This window comes from Alligator mississippiensis, chromosome 1, assembly GCF_030867095.1.
Source record: "Alligator mississippiensis isolate rAllMis1 chromosome 1, rAllMis1, whole genome shotgun sequence".
NCBI lineage: Eukaryota > Metazoa > Chordata > Crocodylia > Alligatoridae > Alligator > Alligator mississippiensis.
Window position 1 is genome coordinate 19,960,684 of NC_081824.1, and position 21,824 is coordinate 19,982,507.

A 21,824-nucleotide genomic window follows, 5' to 3' on the forward strand; every position below is an offset into this window, starting at 1 on the left:
CTTTCTTCCTTTTTTCCTGGTTCATGTTCTTGCTACTGAGCTTCCAACACTGTGCCAGTTGTGGTGCTCACATTTGCTAGATACTATAAAGCAATTCACTTGGTCAGTCTACCTAGACTTGACAGCATTAAGGACCAGCCAGGAGCTAGAAACAATTTGCACATACCAATTACCCAAGCTGGGTCTGATCCAGTGCACCACCATAAAAGAAGGTGCACCACTTCCTAATGAAAATCCACCACCATCCCACGTGATATCCTCCTCCTAGACAAGGCATTCTCTTTTCCAGTGTATTTTTTGCTGAGTTGACTGAGTCTGTCTGTGCCTTGTACTTGTACAGCTGAACAGCCCTTGGCTCTCTCTCACCACAGAAGCAGTCACAGCGAGTTACCAGGCGTGCCTGACAGCAGAGCCCGCACAATGGGGCAGTTGATGCAAACAGACGTGTTTTGAAGACTGAGAGGGCTGGAGTATTTTCCTGAGGTTTGTGTGAGAGCCCATAGGAATGTGCAGGATGGTTCTCCTGTACTTTACCCAGGTGTTAGCAGCACCCTGTGTTGTGTTTTCCAGACGGAGGCCAGACGCTGGAGCGGAATTAACCAATTTCCAGGGCTTCCGATGGCTGGGCGTGCCGCGTGTACGTTCTGCACGCCATACCACAGCCCAGACTTGAATCAGCAGAATATCAGGTGAGCCAAATGAAAGCCTTGCCCTACCCACACTGCTAGGAGCTGAACCATAAGATTCTCAGCTACAACTCTCTCTTTGTGAAACTTAGACCGTGGCTGGCTGATTCAGCTAGTTGGAGACATTTGTGCTTTCAATTAGATCCAAGCAGTCATAAACACATATGAATGAGCAGAAAAAAAATACACTCAATATGAGTGGGAACAGTGTACGTATAATGGTAAACCTGAGTAGAGCTGGAATAATTAGCCATCATTTGATTGCATTTCATTCACAACAAGCATTTTATGATCTCCCAGAATTCATTATTTACTGGAGTAACTACTCTGACTGACCCTGCACTCGGCCCTCATTCCAAATCCAGTGATTGCAAACCTTCCACGTTTGGGTTGTGATAATTAAGCCACTAGGGTACATATAATCGTTATATTGATTGATGGAGGATCACTCAACAGAATCAGGTTTACGATGTATACCTATAAATTCCACCCTCACCCTACCCCGGTGATTACATTAGGGATACACTGGGGGTTCGTTATCTATTTTGGACAGCCCATGAATTGTGGGTGGAGGGGTAACAGGTACCTAATTGCATAGAGGTGGTTTGCTTTAAGTTTAGGGAGACAGGGCACATCACTAACGACTGCCCAGCAGCCTGCAGGTATAGCCTATGCAGGGAGGAAGGGCATATCTTTAGGACATGCATCAAGTCCTTTACAAGTGGATCCCACTCCAGTGGAGTTTGGACCCCAAGGGGAGTGCAAAGAAACAACAGAGAACACTGTGTGCAAAAAGGGACAGGAGGAGAGGAGAGGGTAAGAAGCAGAGAAGGAAATGGAAGTGATACAGGGGATGCCACAAGAAAGTGGTCTGAAAGAGGAGGAAGACATAACAGGGGGAAATGGTGATATTGAAGGAGGTGGAGAAAAGGGAAGAAGGCAGGAACCTGGAACAGGGGAAGAAGATAAAGCAGGGGAAAAAGGCATAGGCAATAGATAAAGAGGAGAAGGAGAAGGAAGTGGGAGAAACATAGATGCCTTTTGACCAAAGGAAAAAATCCAAAAAGAAGGAAACAAAGCAAGCTAAAATATGTAAAGGAGATTTGAAAGAGGAGCCCAGCTTCTCTCCCTTGTCCTCCTTGGTGTCTAGATGATGGTAGTAGTGACAGACTCATAGATTGAACTTTTTAATGCATATGCCCCCTCCACCCTTGTTCAGTCATGTAAAACCAGATCCCTAGCCTGATTGGATAGACTGGGCAGTGTTCTTTTAAATCTGGGGTGGGCAAAATATAGCCTGTGGGCTGAATTCAGCCCACCATGCCATTTTATCTGGTCCATGGGGCCCTTAAAAAAAATTAGAAAATTAATATTTATCTGCTCCTGGCTGCCTGTCAAAGATGACAGGAGACAGGGGCAGTAGGACCCAGGGGAGATAGCAGGAGCCAGCAACAAGGCCGACTGGCCCTGCTCCACCCCCAGGCCCCTCCCACCCCTGCCCCCCTGCCCTACCAGAAGCCTCTGCCTGCCGCAGTTTTCACTGCTTCCCTGTCCTGTGTGCCTGCTCCAGCATCACGTGGCCCCAGGCTGCATCTCTGGACCACAGGGCCACACTGGTATCCCCAGGGCCAGGAGCAAGAGGGGTGTGTGTGTGTGTGTGTGTGTGTGTGTGTGTGTGTGTGTGTGTGTGTGTGTGTACAGTGAGGGATGGGGAGAGAGAGACAGAGACAGCAGTGAAAGAGAGAAAGAGAGAGAGAGAAAGAGAGTGTGTGTGTAGTGTGGGATGTGCAGAGTGTGTGCAGTGAGGGAGAGGGAGAGAGAGAGAGAGAGAGAGAGCGCGTGTTCATAGGGTGAGTCCCACAAGCACACCCTGCCATACACGCAGACCCCCACCCCCTCTCACACACCCCAGCCACCCCCCCCACAAACCCCATACCCACCCACACATCCCCACACACACTCACATGCTCCCTCATCCCATACTCACACCCTCCCCCACACCCCACATCCCCACAAACTTATACTCCCCCCATGCCCCTACCCCCCACAGTATACAAGAGTAAGACTTCATGTTAAGCTACTGTGCAATCACCTCTATGTACGCTACACAAACACATAGAAATCAGGACAAAAATATTTTTTTAATCAAATTAATGAATATTGCAGATGTTCAATTTTTAGAATATAATTTGTATTTTTCTGGTTCTGAGATGGCAAAACCCCTTGCTGAAAGGACTACTTCTGGGGGCAAGGGGAAGAACTTCTGGTGGCAAAGATCAGGGGTTAGGGGGTGGGACTTCCGGTCCCAAGATGGTAACCAGGTGTTGGGGCACCTGTCAGGGGGTGGGGCTACCCATGTGGCCCTCAACAGCTTGCCAAAACTCAGTAAGCCCTCGGCCCAAAATAATTGCCCACCCCTGTTTTAAATTAATTGGTTGAAAGAAAAGCTAGAAGGCTAGCAAACCCCGACTGGATACTTGGGGAGATGTCATGTCATGGTATATAGGAGTCTTCCAGCTGCAGCTGGAGCAGGTTGCTGCAGGGCTGGGAGCTGAATAGAAATTGGGGTGAATGGCTGCCCATGGAAGGGGTGGGGACCTCCCATCTCTTCACTAGAAAAGTCAGCTGAAGCTATGTGAAAAGGGAGAGAAAGTCTGTCTCAGGGCTTGAGACTCCTCTTTTCTCCCCTTCTTTCATCCTTGCCGTCTTTTGGTTTTTCTGGGGTTTGAGTGGGATAGTACTATGGAGGTATTAATCCCTGGAGCAAACTGTCCAGGGTTGGAGCCTGGCAAGTTATGGGCTAGGGCCAGAGCCTGGCCCTCTTCTGTTGCTTAGTCCAGGCCCTGGTACAGATGGACCTGGCTCCTCTTGAGTTCTTCTGCAGCCGTTCTGCCCCAGCAGAGCTCTGGAACTGGGACTAGGAATTGTGGGGGGTGGTATGCTGACTGGAGCCACAAGTCACCCCTCAAAGCCACCACGTGGAAGTGGAGGCTGGTGTCCTACAGCTTCCCAGGGAGTAACAAAGGTCCCCTGGCATTGCAGAAGGACCTACACTCACCAGCAGCTCCCCAAGGTGCAGCAAACCCCAAGGAACAGTTCAGAAGTCTCTCTGGTGTGGGTCCTCTGTCCAGCCTGTTGCTGAGTAGTAGGTATTGGGGTGCAGGCTGCCAGAACTAACCCTTTGTGTGAGTCTCCACTCAGACTGCCTGGGCATGAGTGGAGTCTCCCAAAAAGGGGTGCAAACTAGGACACTATACCTTGTAGTTTAAAAAAGTGTTTGAATCGCATTTAGTGTTTCCTTTGTTTTCTGTAATAAATCTGTCCTTTTGTGTTTACACTGCTTGCAAGGAGGGGGTTTTGTTTATGTGGGACACCGCAGCCAAATTCAGTGATCCCAGATTTATGGGTGGAGGCACAGTGAAAACTGATTGGGTACCCTGAAATTTGAACCTGGCCCTTGTTGCTGCCAACCAGTACCCAGCAGAAGGGTTAAGCTTTTATTTCCAGGGTGTTGGGCATGACTAAGAGAGATTTGCCAGCATTTTTGCTACCCATTTTATGTTGAGTGTGGTTTTACAAACAAAACAGGCTCCCCACAAGAGGGGAGGGGAATGGAAGCTGAATGTATGAGTTTGGAAGTTGGGAAGAGCTGCCAGAGATTTTAAAGTTTGTACACGGGCTGAAACACCCTAAAAAGATGCTCTAGAATGAAGGAGGAGTGGTGGCTCATGGTAAAGAGGAGAGCTGGAAAGTATTTCAGCCAGAAGGATGGAGGGTTTTAAGAAGCTACAAAAGATAACGTTGATGGCTTTTAAAGGAAGTGGGGAGGGGGTAACTCATGAAAAACAAGATGGGAAAAAGTGAGGAGCCATGAAGGTGCGCTTTTTAAATAAGGCACAAGAAATGTTTTTAAAAAGTGCCCCATGGATGAAGGTAAATGAGGGCTGGTCCCCATACTTCTCTGCCTGGATAAAGTCGGTAAGAGGTGAGAGCAAGGCAATCTAATAGGAGGGAGGAGCCCAAATGGAAGAGCAGGACTCGAGATACTAGAGGTGGCAAGAAGACTGAGGATTTATACCAGAAGAAGGAGGTGGATGAAAGGAGGGTTCAAGAGTTATTGGGTGAACTAGAAAGGAAGGTGTGAGAAGGGGACACCTGGAGAATGGAGAAGGAGATGATGCCAAAAGACATAGGAGACCGCCATAAACTGTTTAAGAAGAGAGAGACCCCAGGCAAGGATGGGCTGCTGGTGGAAGTGTAGATAAGACTCTGGAGTCCCTTAGGGCCATATTTGTTGGAAGTATATGAAAAGATTTTAGAGAAGGGGTTGGAGGGGAAAGTTTTTACTGATAGCATTATTGTTGATTGTTCAAGAAGGGCAATGGAGAGTCTTTAAAGAATTGGATCTGATGACACTTTTCAATACAGATTATAAATTATTTACAAAGCTATTGTCTTAAGGATGAGGGATGCACTTCCTCAGGTTATACATGGAGATAAGGCATGTGCTGTACCAGAGCCGATCCGAGCAGGGTGCGGGGCCCTGCCCCTGCTCCAATCCCACGCGCCCCAGACCCGAAGAAGCTGCCGTCACCATCGGCAGCGATGGTGGGGTGGGGAGATAGCGAGCGGCTGGACATGAAGCCCAGCTCCACAGGGCCCCCCAAAGCGCGGGGCCCAGGGCGGTCGCCTCGATTCACCCCCCAACTATGAACGGCCCTGCCTGAGTGGGAGCCATAGATGGGTTGTGAGCACTACAGGACACACTTCTTTACTGTAGAGAGAGGAAGCTGGGGGTGGCTCTTATGAATTTTGTTTTAGAGAAAACATGATAGGGTGGCACACACATTTGTATTTAAGGTTTTATGGGAGATGGGGGGGTTTCTAATAAGTTCATTGGGTCGATAGAGCTTTTATATGGGCTATATAAAAACACTGAAAACCAGTGGACATTTAAGTGAAGCTTTTAGGATATTATCCAAGGCTGGACAGGGCTGTTCCCTGTCCCCAACATTATTTGCCTAATGAAGCCACTTGCACAAAAGCTAAGTAGAGAGAAGGTAATCAGTGGGGTACGAGTACCCCAGAGGTGTGCAGGCAGGATCTCTGATGTACCCTATATATGAATGATATAAAAGTTACAGTCAGAGATAAGTTGTCTTTGGGAAGAGTTCTAGCATACAATATCAGCATATAGAGGGGCTGAGTGGGGCAATATTGAATGATCCAAGCATGGCATGAATACTAGCAAGGTCACTGCAATATAAATGGGGCCTGGGCAGAACCCTATGGTGTCCAGAGAAAAGTGTGGGGTGGAGAAAACAGCGGGCCACATCTTTTGGGACTGCAAAGGGTCTTTCACTTGATCTGTGTGACAATGATTGTGCAGACATTATCAAAAGATATGGTTTTATATGGTCTTACCCTGAAAAGGCCAGATGAAGAGTACCCATGGGTGCTTTTACTATGTTTTAAAATGAGTTTATGGAAGTTAAGAAACCTGATCATTTTGAGGGACTTACTTTTACAGTAAAGGACTGTTTACCATTACCATTTGTAAAGGACTGTGTTTACCATTAGTCCTACTCACTAGGAATGAATGAACTGTTTTTATGTTAGCCAAAACTGGGAAGACTTCAGTGACGATGGTGCAGTGAAAACATTCAGAAAGACAGATTGGACTATCTTATTCACATCCAGAGTCTAGGACTGAGCTGTTGTTTTTTTTACCTGTTGTGTTTTGAGTACGTGTTTTATGGATCTTAAAGTGTTGTCTTTTCATACTGTGTTTAAATGTTTTTACACACTTTATGCATAACAGGCTTTGACATGGTGTGTTGGGAAACATTTTATATTGTAGGTGTTATTAGTGATTTTATATTTTTATGTGTGAAAAGAAGATTGGTTTTACTTTCTACAGGGATGCAGATTCTTGTAATAGTGTGGGGAAAGGCAGGGGGAGTGAACAGAAAACCAAGGAGGGCATAGCCACAGAGGTACACTGTAAAAAAGAAACTAAAAGAGTCTTAATAACAAGATTGGCCTGGTTATTTTGTGAAGTGGTCCTGAGTTAAGGTAAGGGGAAGTAAAGGAGGAAGGGAGAATAGGAATATGTGCACTAAAGGGATCTGGGGGGTTGGAGAGGGTAAACCTCTCGAGACCATTGCTCCTTGTTCTGTCATCTGCCACCACCCACAGCAGTCCAGCTCTATAGAGCAGGAGTGTCAGATATACAGCATGTGGACTGGATCGAGCCTATAGTCATGTTATCTGGCCTGAAAAGCTCCTTGAGGGGCTGGGAACTTGGTGGCAAAGTGAGTGGCAATGATCTTAAACCCCCTGCAGGTATCTGCAGGAGTTAACTTCCACCACTCAACCTATCACTGAAAGTGGGTGAGAAGTCCTGCAATTCAAACAAGTTAACAAGTTTGATACCCCTGCTAGAGAGTAAGAGGAGAATGTAATTGCTTTTTCATGTGAGATGCACAGAAAGGTGCATTGATGCTGTAGTTACATTCTTGACGGTATACCGATTGGTCCTTGGCCCACTCCTGATGACATTTCCAGAGGATACACAAATTGGGGGAATGGTAAATAACCATGTGGACAGGACAGTTTTACAAAGCAATCTGGACCATTTGGTGTGCAGGGCCCACACAAATAAAACATGGCTTGAGAGGGGCAAATGCAAAGTTGTATGTCTAGCTTGGTCTCTCCCTACAAAATGCGGGACCATGTCCTGGAAAGATTGTAGTGATCATAACAGTAAAGCAGCTCAACCCAATGACAGCCTGTGGCAAAAAGGGTTGATATTCCTCCCTTGCTTACACATTTAAAAAATGCTTGAAGAAGTCAGGAAATATATATTTCTTAAGTAAGTATAATAGCGCTGATGCTTCTTAAGGAAGTCTGTGACCAGTTCTGTTTTCTGGCTGTGGAAAAAGAAGTGAAAGTGGAAAGCAAAAAGAAACAAACCACAGAGACTGTTAGAAAGTCTGGAGTCTTACAGGTCAGTTTTCTTACCAAAAAGACCGGGAGGTGATTTTCTTGTAGTGTGTAGGAACTTCCATGGGAAAAAAATATCAGGCATTAAAGGGCACTTTAACCCAGCCGAGAAAAGCAGACAAGCTAAAGCAGCCAGACAAATTCCAGTAAATATAAGAAACAGATTTTTAACGCTGAGGTTGAGTAACCGCTAGAACAAGGGCAGTGGCAGATTCTCTCTGTCTTGATGTCTTCAAATCAAGTTGGATGACATTTTGCAAGCTAGACATTAGCCAAAAAAGTTGTCACCCTTATCACAACGTTAACCCAGTGAAGTGTCCTGGCCTGGGTTATTGAACAGTTCACAGTAGGTGAAGTTTCTAACTTAAAATTCTACAAATAGCCAAAAGCGGCTTTGAACCCAGCTTCTAGCTATAAATGCTTTTGAGCCCCATTAAGTCAACATAGATGCAACAGCAGCTTACACAGACAGGGAACTCTGTCCAGGATGTTCAGATTGGCTTGAAATGTGTCCAGCCACTCGCTACTGCTATGAGTTCCTGGTTTAAGGGTCCCTCTGTTTAGCTGAGATGCAAGTCCCTAGGTTTGGGGTCCAGGTTATATTTATTTTTGTACAGAAGAAAATGTTTCATGTTAACAGAAGGGACTCTTCAAGGAACAGATTGCTTGTGGGTGCTACAGTTAGTATTTTTAGACAGAGGCTGAGAAATATTTAGCTATAATGTGGTGTAATGAATAAATAACCTGCCTTACACAGGGCAGAGGGTGATAATCTCATAGAAATCAAAGGACTATCCAAGCTAGTTGTATCTTTCATATTGTAACTACTTCTGCATAGCTGTGAGTAGTAGGTCAATGGCACTCAACATTTTAGAGTAGCAGTCTGGACTCTACACTGAGGGTCACTGCCCCCCTCCCTTTACTAGAGGGGAGTAAAGGAGGTGGCTGCCAGGCCAGGTGCAGACATTATACAAACTGACATAAGTGGCCAAAACCCAGTCTAAACCCAAAACAGTACAGAGGTTTTGCTCAGATAAACCAATTTAAAAGTGGCGGAACCCGGTCTAAGATAGACCTGGATGGATGTAATATTAGACTTAAGTGATTTAGGTTAGACCAGTTTATTGAACTTCTGTACCAGATCCCATACTGACTCAAGTTAAGTTGCAGACCCCTGGCATCCCAGGCTGCATTTCCAGGTCCCCCCCCACAACCCCTTCTTGCAGGGTGGTGTTCTAGCCTCAGCTGTGCTCACCTGCTCTGGCTGAGCACACCTGTCAGTGGCAGCTGGGTGTTAAGGGTGGGGAGCTGGCTCCAGCCCCAGTCTGAGCCAGCAGAGCTGGAGGGGGCCTGTGTGGCAGGGGCTTCCTCCACCTTGCTGCCTGACCAGGGTGGCCAGGGCAGCTCCTCTCCCCAACACCAACCCTCCCCCCCCCGCCCCTCGAGTGGTTGGCTGTCAGTGGTCACAGAGGGTAGGGAATGGAAGCCACCCACTGTGCAAGCTCCCCCAGCTATACTGGCTCAGGTTGGGGAGTGGGGGGAGTGCATGGCAGGGGCCTTCACTCCCCCCCACCCCACTCCCACTGACAGCCAGCTGCTTGGGGGGGGCAGGTAGGGTTGGGAAAAGGAGCTGTATTGGCCAATCAGAGGTGGCTAGCTCCTTGATTGGGCTCAGCCTTCTCTGGCAGCCTGCTGGGAGGCATGGGGGCATACTCCCAACCTATGTCTTTGTTGGAAATCGAATGGATTTCCTGTGCCCATTTAAAATCACTGTAGCTGGCCACAACCTAATCCACACCCCATAGTTGTCCCTAATTTTATCCACCCATATCACCTTTTTGGTGTGACCTTCCAACCATAACTTAATATCTTCTGCCATTATTAAATCCGAGAGTAATTACAGTAAGAATGTTCTTCCTCATGCTGCTTCGTCTGATAAGAATCTGAAAAGTTTCAGCTCTGGGCTATTTCTCATCTCCCAAAATTGGCCTGATTCTTCAGTATCATTGAACATGAACTCCCATGTTAATCAATTTGTAAAAGCAATCAAGGTACCTCAGTCTTCCAGAAGCACTTTAGGAGCCTTAAATAAAACATCTTCCATAAAACCATACTTGCTCACTTTGCTTGTGTTATCATCAGTCCTTTAATTGGCCAACACCGCCTTTACCTGCAACCGTTAGCCTTTGTCCATACACCACCAGTCGAATACCATCCACCGCGGCCTGCATTTTTACCTCTGGTTCCCATCCTTCATCTTCTTTTGCCATCTCCTGCTGCCAACGATTCACCAACTCCCACTTGTTGCCCAACCCCACTCCATTGTCCAACTCTGTAGTCCATTCTCCATTGCTAGGGTCAGTCACCATCAATCAAAATTAGAATGAAGCTACAGACTCCTTTACCTTCCAAGTCATAGCTCTGGGGATCCACAAGTGGAACTAAATTGGGAGGCTGCTCTCCCCAGAAGCCAACCTGGAGATCTTAGCAGTGGCCAGATAACTGGCTCATTAGCTGAGGTGGGGCTCCCAGTCAGAGCCCCAAAGCAAGTGTGGCCAATTATACAATTAGTCCAGGCTGGGCTGCCTGTTAGGGCCCTTCAAACTGGAACTAGTATTGTCAGAGCCAAAATGTAGCAAACCACAATTAGAAGGATTTATGAAGTCATTCTAGAACCAAAATATACTTATAGAGATGACAAAGCATGGACTAAAGGACTTCACCTTAGGACAAAATCACACATCTCCACAGTGGTACAAGAAAGGAGTGCTTCCTTCACGTCTATACAACGGTCGCTCGTAGTCTACCTTGAACAGTTTGACTACAATACAGTCCTCGGTTACTTGTTCATGTTTCTGAGCCAGGCCTTAAAAAAAACAACCTCCCTTGTTTTGGGGCAACAAAGCACAGCCTGTTTAGCTTTTTGTCACAAAGAAGGTCCTTCCCTTTCTTACACAGTTTTTAGGATGGAATTAAACTTTTCTCCTTGCCGGCAACAGAGATATATGCATCTCACTCCATTTTCTCATCTCAAACTTATTTTTGCCCTATATTCATAAATCCTGCTCGAGTCCTGCCCAGTAGCTACTATATCACTTGGGCATTTAATTAACAGTGGTTTGGATTAACTACTTGTATTAATGCCTAAGCTTACAAGCCTGATATTTAAAGGTCCCTAAAGAATCTCTACTCTGTTCTTCAGCTATCCTATAAAAATGCTCACTGATGGAGAGGAGCTGGGTGGTTTAGAGAATTGCTAATGCTATATTGAGCCCTTCTGGCAAGGTTACTTGTTTGAAAAGGAGCCAGCTCAATGGTGACCCAGCTGTCGTACTGTCTGATTACTTTGCTGTAGGTGGCAGGGAAAAGGAGAGGGTCAGCTCCATTCATAGGTATTCCCTATAACTGCATAAATTAAACCCTGTAGATTAATCTGGAAATCAGGACCCAAGATCCAATCCTTCCTCAGCCTAAAGTGAAGGTTTTTGGGAAGCAGGAAGAAAGAGGAACTGCCTGCTGTACCCTGTTCCCATTAGTGTTCTTTTGACCAAAAATCCAACCACTTCCCTAATCACCATCCACCAGTTTGTAAGGGGGCACACGAGGTACTAGTCATTCCTGCCCCTTCCCCACAAATACACAGATGAGCAGGCACTGAGAAGGGCAGAAGGCAGAGGGCTCGTCCACACCCAGAGCAACTCCCTCCATCAACACTTACTTTGAAATAAGTGTGCGTCTTTCTAATGCAGCATGATTCACTCCCCAAGCAGATATGTACTAAAATAACTATTCAGGAATATTTGTTCCAGTACTGCTGTTTTGCTAAATAACCTAACAAAGCCTGGCTATCCCACTCCCCCACCACCCCCTTAAGTCCTAGTGTAAAGTAGCTTTAAAGTGATCACAAATATTACATTACCCTGTTGAGACTGTCAAGGGACCTTAAAGAAGAACACAAGAGGGCCTGATCCTCATCAATAAAATATATACTGTTCAAAGTGACTTTGATTAGAGAGGAGTCTCTCCATCCTACTCTGCTGTCACATGTTATGTTAATGAGGACAAATAAACTCACTGAAGAACTCCAAGGGCAAGCACAACAACTCCTAATATTTCGAAGAATTTCTGCACTTGCTGGTAAATTTATTTTATTGACTCCCAGCACTTACGCATTTTGTTGTTGTTGTAGAAGTCAAAGTGGGATAACTTTCCCAATGCAGCGTTCTTTTGTTTCTATATCCACTCTGTGTGATTAATATTACCTCCTTTGTGAAGGAAATGTACAGAGAAAGGAAGTTTGTTTTTGTAACCAAAACCAAAAGTTACCAAAACAGGTATTTACACTTCTCTTTCTTGCAGCGGTCCTATCTTTCTAAAAGCAGGATGTTTCCATGGCATTTAGGTTTGGGTTTTTTTCGCATTTTAGGGTTTTTGTCATCCCAATTTTTTTAACATGTCCTTCATCTTCAAATCGTGGTCCCAGTAGGCTGTAAAACCTTAAAGATGGAGCATATGTTCAGAACGATAACTCTTCCCCCAGGCCCTGTTCTGAAGTGAGTCGTGCCTGCATACGCTCAACTTCCACAGCAGTTACAATGCGTGAAGAAAAGTTGCAGACTGCATCTCTTTCACCAGACAGGCTTAGACAAACAGAACTTAGGGCATTTGTAGACGACACTTTAAAGCGGGTTTAAAGTGGGTTAAATGCCTTTTGCACCACTTTAATAGCATTGCTGTTTGCACATTCGTCGGTGTATTGTGCGTTAATTCCAGCTGCTGTAGCACATTCAGTGGCATAATGCGTCTTAAATGTCTTTGGGATGCAGCAAAGTAAAACACCTCCGAGGAGTTTTAGTTTTCTACCCTACAGCCACAGAGGGAAGCACCAGGCTCCGTGCAGCTCAGGGGCTGTGCAGGCAGCCCGTGCAGGCAGCCTGGCTGCAGCCTGGGAAGGCTGGCTCCACAGAAGGAAAAAAATGACGATCCTGATTTCTCCACCCCCCACCCGCACCGAGCCTGCCTGCTTGCCTGAGCTGCACGGGGCCCTAGAGCTTTCCTCTGTGGCTGCAGTGCCCCCCAGAACTGCTGGAGCCAGGTGCCACCTGGGGGGGCCCACTGCTGCTACGGAGGAAAGCATCAGCCCCCTCCCCCCCCACCCCACACAACTCAGGGACTGCTCTGCCCGCCAGAAGCTCACTCTCCCCTCCTTGACTTTGGAGAGGCAGGTAAGGATCAGGCTCTGACACAGGTGTACACGACATGGGGGTTTACTTCGCCCTAAATTGAAGCAGTGTTTTTAAAAAACCACTGCTTCAATTTAGGCAGAATTAAACCCCTGTCTCATATACAAGTGCCCTTAGAGAGTACTCAGTCAGGTAAGTGTGTAGCAGGGAATAGAAAACGAGCAAAGCATATCAGTATGGAATAAGTGGGCTGTATTGACAGAATACTGCTCCATTAATAAGTGAGATGTCAGGGCCTGTTCAGTGGCACAGTAGCAGTGTTCGGCATCGTCCTCTGAGAGGACCAGGTTCAGATTGTATTGCCGTCTGAGAGAACCAGTCTATTTAAGAAGGAATGCAGGAGGCAACATGGCCAGTCCCTGTGGTAAGAGGGCTCTGCACCAGTCAATAGCACGGCCTTGTTTAACAAACTAACAGCAGTCACGTGCTTTGAACAGAGTCTTGGCCAAGGTCGCATTCCCAGACAGCCATCGTTCCCAAACACTTTTGGGTCATTTTGCCCTTTAAGTTTCTGAACTGCTGTGTGCCCCTCTGATTCCATGAGATGGATAATAAATAATATTTCATGTCCCTGAAACTACTCAGTAACTTCTCCAGCAGGCTAAGAAACTCTGTAGAATTGCCCTTAGTGTTTTCTTTTTTCTTATGTTTTTTTCATTTATATTTTCTCTTCCATTCTCTCATGTGCCCTCTAGAAGATCACCATGTACCCTACTTGGGTAAATACTGTCATAAAGAAAGCTCCCGAGTACAACTTGATAACAGCATATAATAGCAGGGTTTGCAATAGATAGGGATTTTATTTCCCCAGAAAATAATGTCCAGGATTGCTGCTGAAAAAAACCCAGAAACAAGCACCACACTCAAAGTGCAATGGCTTAAAGATTTCATTTCCACTAAGCCACTATATAAATTGCCATATGCTGTCACTGAGAAGTATCCTTAACTCTCACTGGAAAGTGCTTTGAGTTACCCTAGGCAAAAAGTGCTGCTGAATATATATTTGCACCCATACAGAGTGGGTGCAAGATGCTGCTGCTCAGAGAAGTGGCTCTATAAGCTGCAGGGAACTCAGTGAATCCAGCCTGCAAGAGCTAAATTCCAAGACAAGTTTGTTATTCAAGTTCCAGATGCAGGGGCTGAGATGCAAGGAGCATGCATAGCTCTACTGAATCAAGGTCACTCAAGGGAAAGCTGAAATGAAACATAGCACTCCAGGTCTCAAAACACATGCAACATAGACACTGTGGTGGGGTACTGGATTTATGCCAATAGTCATCTCTCTCTCTCAGGCATGCTTATTAGTTTGCACCCAGGAGCATCCATTTCAAGACACAATGCACCTGGAACAGGTCTGCCATACTCCATGGCATTACTGAAGTGTGGGTGCATCTACACATGCATTAACATGCCTTAGTTAATGTGCATTAAATCTAGTACCTCCAGCCACTTTAACACATGCTCTGGAGGTGGGGGAGATGGAGCTTTCATTAGATTACCTCTGAAAGCCACTTTAAGTGCCACAGTCTCTCCTGCATCAGCATCCCCATGCTTAAAAATGGCCATGGGGACACTTGAACTAAAGCTCATTTGACAGGCTTTAATTCAAATGCCCCTGCCACCATTTTTAAGCATGGGGATGCTGATACACAGGACACAGGAGCCTGCTGGAGCATAGCAACTGCCATACTCCAGCAGATCAGCTTAACTGAGTCTGCTCCAACACACTAATTACAGCATGTCAGAGCAGCCTCGCTGCTCATGATAGGTACCCATGGTTTAAGTGATGCTTAATGTGCATTAGCCTATTTTAATGTGCATTAATTAAAAAGCATGGCTTTTAGTGATGCTTTAATGCATATTAAATAAACTAATGTGCATTAACATGCACATGTAGATGCGCCCACAGTAATTAAACTGTATTATGACAAGTTTCTGCCAAACTCACTAACCAGAATTGCTACCATCTTAACTGCCCGATTGCCTCGCTTCTTTGAGCTCTTAATTTGTATTCATGTTCCAGACATTCATTTCCTGAAATGAGTGGTTAATCCCACTAACTAAGCCTAGCACATGGAAGGGGTCTGCGAGCTGCTAAGTGACCTTGCTGTCCTGTTAGTGTTTGCTGTCACGGGCAGCTGGCAGAGGAGAATCCATTACCATTCCTGTGGATGTTACGCTCTGCCAGGGGCGGCTGTGGGAGTTCCCCGTGCAGAGTGATCCTATTGCTTAGGAATTGTGGGTGCGCTTTTACCTAAGCAAGGCAAATCCTTCTAGATTTCTAGACCTTGTCGAAAAGCCTGGCAAGACCAGTATTTCCTGATTCACATGGGCAGCAGATCTCCGCAAGGGGATGAGACGGGGACTGGCAGGTGTAGTCCCTTTGGTTCAAGCTTCAGTAGATGGAATCCAGCCCAGCCAGAAGCCGAAGTGGCAGAGGAGCGCTCCATTTCAAGGGGAAGGGGCAAGCGTGACTAAAGCTGGCAGGCAGAACGTCTGTATGCATGAGGAACCACGCTGCTGGCGTGTCTGCTCCCTCCCTCCAAGGCTCAGGTTTCTGAACTCCTTCTCGCCAGCTGAGGGACAATGATTGTGCCAGTCACTGACACTTGCATGTAATGTATTTGTCGGAGTGATCCAGTCCTGTCAGGCTGCCCGAGGGAGCGGCCGAACGAGTACATCCAAGATGCACAGCAAGGGGGAGATTGCTTATTCATTCATCAGCCACGGTGATTTCTCTAGGCCAGGTCTGCATGGGGCTCAGCAGGTTTTTGGAATCAATCCAGTCCTCGTGCATTTGCTCATGCAGAAGATGCACAAATAGCAGCATTCAATCCAATAGCTGATGCCACTTCACCATAGTACTAACGATGTGATGAAAGAAAAAAAATCGTTCCTGTGATAAAACACTGGCCTGGCAGTCAAGGGAACTGGGGCTGTTGCTTGGTCCTGCTATAGGTTTCCTGGGTTAGTAGCTTTTCCACAATGAGGAGGAGCTGTTTGCCTGGGCACTGCCTGCCACTAAGGGTGGTACTGCCTATTTCTGTCAGGGGCAGATCTGGGGGTGGGAAGCGGTGCATTGGTGCACTTGCACCCCCTCTGATTCCTGGTCCTCCCAGGCTAGGGACAGACATTACACAAACCGGTTTAAGTGATCAGAAACTGATTTAAACCTCTAACAGAACAGATGTTCAGTGCACATTAACCGGTTTGAAAATGGCTGAAACCGGTTTGAAATAAACTTGGTTGAATGTAGTATCAGATTTAACTGATTTGGGTCAAATTGGTTTATGCAATGTCTGTCCCAGACCCCAAAGTTTAAAACCAACTGCTTGGCAGCGTCAGCAGTGTAGAAGCAGTCAATTGACTTCATGGCTCATTATAATCTACCTGCTCCCTTCGAAAGTCTTCACTCCTCCATTTTGAGTTCAGCCCAGGACCTCTGTCACAAGCAGCAAAAGGCTATCTACTCAGACCTTCCACTTCACTTCCCCAGACCATTTTTCACTTTGCTCTATTTTTAGGCCTTTTCCAATGCCTCTTCTTGAATAGTCTCTCTGACCCAATACAGAGCACATCTACCCACCCACCCACCTCCTTGTGCAGGTAGTTATTCCTGGGTCTCCCAGAGATATTTTCCATCCATCTGCAGGCCACCCCTCTATCTGAGCTAGCCAGATGGCTTCTAACAGAAGCTGCACTTTCTATAAGAAGGCCCATCACCAAGGGAAGTAGTTGATAGGGCCCAGGTGAGACTGATTTTATCCCCGTTAAAGAGCCAGCCCACTCCAGGATACTATCTTTCATCTAAGGAGATCAGATTGGATGGAATGAAGCAGGGAAGCAAGGATAAAGAAACTAAGCTAATGTTTTCCCATAGATCTGCACACGCGAGTAGAGCAGTCTATATATTTGCAACTGTCTGGGTGGGGAACGTGCTTTGCCAGATGCACTGATTGCTTACAGCAGAATAACATGATTCAAAAATATACAGCTCACACTAAGGCTAGCCAGAACTATCTTGGGGCTGGCACACAATGGATATGAATGGGGACGGTAAGAGGCTGGAGTGGTGTCACCATGATCTCGCACATATTAGTGTGTGGCCAAAAGGCCCTACAGAAGCAAAAAGGATAAACAAGACACTTAGCTGGCTATTCAGTGACGTTGCTTAGTGAACAACTGCAGCCTTCGAATACTCCAGCTTTGAACTACTAGCCAAAAGTATCAGAAGAGGAGCGGGGCAACTGTGAAAGAGAGGATTAGTTTCAAAAGCAGCTCTCTGTCCAGATCTAGGATATTTACTGGAAGGTGGTTTCTAAATGTTTATTCTGCGTGTTTAAATAGAAATAGTGCAGTACAAAGTATCATCTGTGCCTGACCAAAAACCAGCTGAGTTTAATAGGACCTCAATGAGCTTCAGACCAGTCCCTGTTGTGCATATTCTGGTTTTGCCCAGCACTGTTACCAACAACAAGCAACAAAAGAAGAAAGGAATCAGGAACCGTCTGCATGGTTGAGTTGATGAGCACAGCTACTGCAGAATACTTATGCTACCATAGCACCCCATGCTGTATTCTTCAGAGCACCCTATGAGGGCTTTCTTAATCTGAAATTAAGTTTCCACATGGCAAGTTACTCCCCAATATGTTTGGTACTCTACGCTAACCCTATCTCATTCCAAAAATAGCCTCCCTGTGTACACAAGTCCATCGCACATAGATCAGTGCCACCCATCTGCAAAATGCCTCTGCACAGTCTGAAAATATTCTTATTGTGTCAGATGCTGAAAATAACACTAGAGAAGACAACTCATCATATCCACATGATGGATCAGGGAATGACTTCATTGGCTTATGGCTTTGTTCTGTTTCTTTAAATAGCACCATTGGGAAGCACAGTGTCAAGTTTCCCCACATGGTATTTCATGACTCTGAAATCCTGTCCCAAAGCAGCTGTTGTGCAAGAGTACACACCTAGGGTACAATGATTCAGCAAGGACTTCTGGAAAACATCCCCATTAAGTCTGCGCTGTGTTCCCTCCCAGCTGCTCTCATCATTAGCACTCCCACTTGCTTGAAGTTTTACTATGACAGAGCATTTCCTGTGGGTTGTCTAATGTAGCCCTGAGGCATTTTGGCACACAAGATCCTTGTCAAGTGGACTATGCCAAGCTTTATTTGATATGCGGAGCATTGTCCATAGGGCTCGGTCTCTTGAAGTTCTGGAAGCTTTGACGTGGTTTAACTGGCTGACAATTTGTCTGGTGAGCTCAAGCTGTATTCAGGTCTGCATTTTTCTGTACTCAGCTTTATTTGCAGGCTTAGCACAAAAAGAGACACAATAATATGCACCTAATCGTTATGGCCTACTAAAGGTGCCCCCTTCCTGTTTAACTGTTTAATCAGACCCCTTGTCTAGAAGAGATGCACCCGGAGACTCAGTGTCTGCATTAGCTCCTAATGTAGCTCAGTTACCTGTCATTTGTACTGAAGCAGTTTCTCCTGCTTGGAATGAGGGATATCTGGATTCATGCAAATTAAACTTGGAAGGAGCAATCAAATGCACAAATAAAAATGGGAAGTGACTGGCTAAGCTACAGTACTTCAGAAAAGGACCCAAGTGCTAGAGTGAACACAAGCTCAGTAGCACCCTAGAAGGTATTAACGGGGATGTCACATGTGAGTCATTGGAAGCGACTTTTCCCACTCTTTTAAGCACTGTTGAGGCCTCACTTGAACTCTGCCCAGTTTTGGGCAACACACTTCAACAAAGGTGTAGATAAATTCAAGAAACTAGGGGAAAGTACTACAAATTATTAGAGGTCTAGATAACCTGACATATGACAAAAGGCAGAAAGACTTGGGATTTCATACTCCAGAGAAAAAACAGCTGAAAGGAGATTTGAAAACAGTCCTTAAATACAAAAGGTCATTATAAAGAAGATGGCAAGCAATTGGTCCCTGTGTCTATAGGACAAGAGGTAACAGGCTTAAATTGCAACAAGAGATTAGGTTAAGTTAGAAAATTCTTTCTAATATCAAGAAACGCACAAGTCTAGAAGTCTTGGTTCAGAAATTATACCTTTTATTAGGCCTTTCTAATATCAAAGCATTGGAACGGATTACCTGGAAGTTTAAGTGCTAGTCAAACAAACATTTGTCTGGGATGGTTTGGACTGAAATGAACCTGCCTTGGGCAGGGGATTGAACTAGATAACTTCTCAAGGTCCCTTCCTGTCTATCTTTTTTATTACAAGTCTATAAATTGCAGCTTATCTTTTCTATGTTAGAGGTTTGTACCAAACGATCTACACCTCTTGCCAAACACTGATGTCTGGAATAGGGACAGATCTCCAGTGTGAAAGTCTTCAGTCACCAACAACTGCAGAAATAAAAGGAACTGTAATATAGCTGGGTGGCTGCCCAGACGTAGAGCTTATCTACTTGGGAGTGATGGCCAGCACCCCTATTCCAGAAGAGGTCTCCATGTGGATGCTGATCCTTTCCTACAGTTATGTGCACAGGGAGTTAGGGTTCCTAGGATCCTGTGTACACTCCTAGGGCTTTGTGCATACTACTTTAACTCTTTACCATATCCTGGAATAATTTTCCCTCGTATGCAGGCCATAAATGCTTCAGGATCGAGCCCCCTGAATATAAGCATTGCTGATATCACAATAAATTGTGGAGAACTGCGAACAGTTGCTTTGCTTACTGTGAAATGTAGACAGTTCTCCTAGCACTGGTCCCTGTACAGTGAAGTCTAATCAAAATGAACAGAGTGGTTCTCCCCACTCACAACTATTGCCTCAGTTTGTTTGACTTAGAAATATGCGTTTGTTAGACTCTGTTCACTCTAATTTAAAAGATTATGACAAGCATAGCAATATAAATAGAAATGAGTAATAGTTTTACTAAATCATGCTTTCTGGTACCAATAAACATGTTCTTTGCTTTAGACTGTGAAAGAGCCTTCAAGTCCCAATCCTCAGGAAAAAAGGGGAAGGACAGGAGCAGGGGTGGGGGACACTTCTCAAAAATATATTTCCATAGAGATGGCTTAAAATGGCTGTGACATGCAAATACGATAACTTCTCAGTTCTCAGAAAAATATATAGCCTTTCTTCTTAAAGATGCCTAAATACTTTACAGATGTTAATGGATTTAGCCTCCTGAGACAATTCTGGGGTTTAGGAGTATTATCAGCCAGATTCATAGGAACCTAAAACACAGATTTACAGGTGACTTGCCCCAGGTCAAACATGCTATTCTGTAGCAGACCTGAACTCCTCAGTCTTGTGCTTTTGGGAGAGAGACAATATTTCTTTAACTAGTTTAGGCCCTGAAGCATAAATATTTAGGCACCGTATATAGTACACACCTTGATTTTGAAGGGGATCCTGAAAAAAGGACCTTTGATTGAGTGGCAACAGCTAGGCAACCAAGCATTCTCCCAGCCCCACACTAGATGGGTCCAGCAGACCAACCTGACATACCAGATGGGGGTCATGAGCCAACTCTGACCCCTGTGCTAGCTCTGGAGTCATGTGCTTGTTTGAACTCAGCACACTGGGTCTGAGACCACACTGACTCCAGTGCTATATGCCATGTCCAAGGCCACACACTGGCTCCAGATCCATGTGCTGGACCTGACCCAGCATGCAGCCCCAGAGACAACATGTGGTCCCAGACCTGGTGCACCAGGTTGGACCCAGCTTGTGGCTCTGGAGCCAGAGTGTGCCAGACCAACTTGCATACTGGCCTGACCTGGCACACAGCAGGGGGAAGAAGGGTCCTCCAGGGTCCAATCATGACAATTAGAGCCATGGTAATAATGCTGCCACTGCTCCCCACCCCCCATGGGGGATCTCTTTTCCTTGCATATAATGCTCACCCCAATTTTCCCCAGCTGGGTTTTGGAAGGAAAAGGTGTTAGTTATATGGGAGAATATAGAGTTAAGCATCTTTGAGTCAGCAGGGCCTGATGAAATTCACCTTAGTATTTTAGGAAGTAGCCAAAGTAATCTCTAAACCACCAGTGATTGTGAGAACTCGGATGATAGGGGAGGTCTCAGAGTGGGACATGAGCAAAGAGTCATCTTTAAAAAAAGGGTGGGGAGTGGAGAGGGAGCTACTGAGCTGTCTGCCTAGCTATGATTCCCAGGAAGATAGTGGTGTAATCAATTTAGAAGCACCTATAGTTGTTAGAGACAGCCAACATACAAACTTAGGATCATAGGAAAGTAGGGCTGGAACAGACCTCACAAGATCATCTAGTTCAGCCCTCTAGTCAAACACAAGAATGTCAAACCCATCTAATTTCCTTCTCTGGCAGGATAACTAGCCTTTTGGATTAAGAGGAGCCAATGGGTGTGTTATAACTTGACTTCATTAAGGCTCTTGACCATCGCACATGACAGCATCAGAGATATACCAGGGAAATACAGTCTAGATGAAGTCCATCTTGGGTCAGATGCTATGTTATAGCAAATTCGTGGAGGAAAAGGGCACCCATAGCTATTGAGCATGGGGTTAAAGGATACAATATCTGAATCAGAACTTCTTAGACCTTAATGCTGGAGAGAGGAACATTGAAGAAACGGGCTGAAATCAACAAAGCCTAATCCAGTATTGATCAGGATTAAACCTCCCACTCTGGAATGGGAAACCAAATGCACAAATACAAAACAAGGAATAAGTGTTGGGGAAGCTGTTGTGGGATCACACATGGAACAGGAGTCAAAGCAGTGCTACTGTAGGAGAGGCAAATTTAGTGCTGGGATGAAAATGAAAGTATTCCTCACTGGTCCATGCTCTGGAGGCCTCAGCTAGAATAGCATATTTAGTTTTGGACACCACACCTCAAGAAGAAGGTAGACACACCGGAC

At 45.7% G+C, this 21,824-nt stretch overlaps 1 long non-coding RNA gene across 1 annotated transcript in view; it reads left to right on the plus strand.

The window, feature by feature from the left end:
* Positions 1 to 326: 326 nt before the first annotated feature.
* LOC109281680 (uncharacterized) overlaps positions 327 to 21,824 on the plus strand; it is a 36,728-nt gene continuing 15,230 nt past the window's right edge. The window contains exons 1-2 of the long non-coding RNA XR_009461486.1: positions 327 to 483; positions 571 to 689. This is a non-coding gene — a long non-coding RNA (uncharacterized LOC109281680). The remainder of the gene's footprint in view (positions 484 to 570; positions 690 to 21,824) is intronic.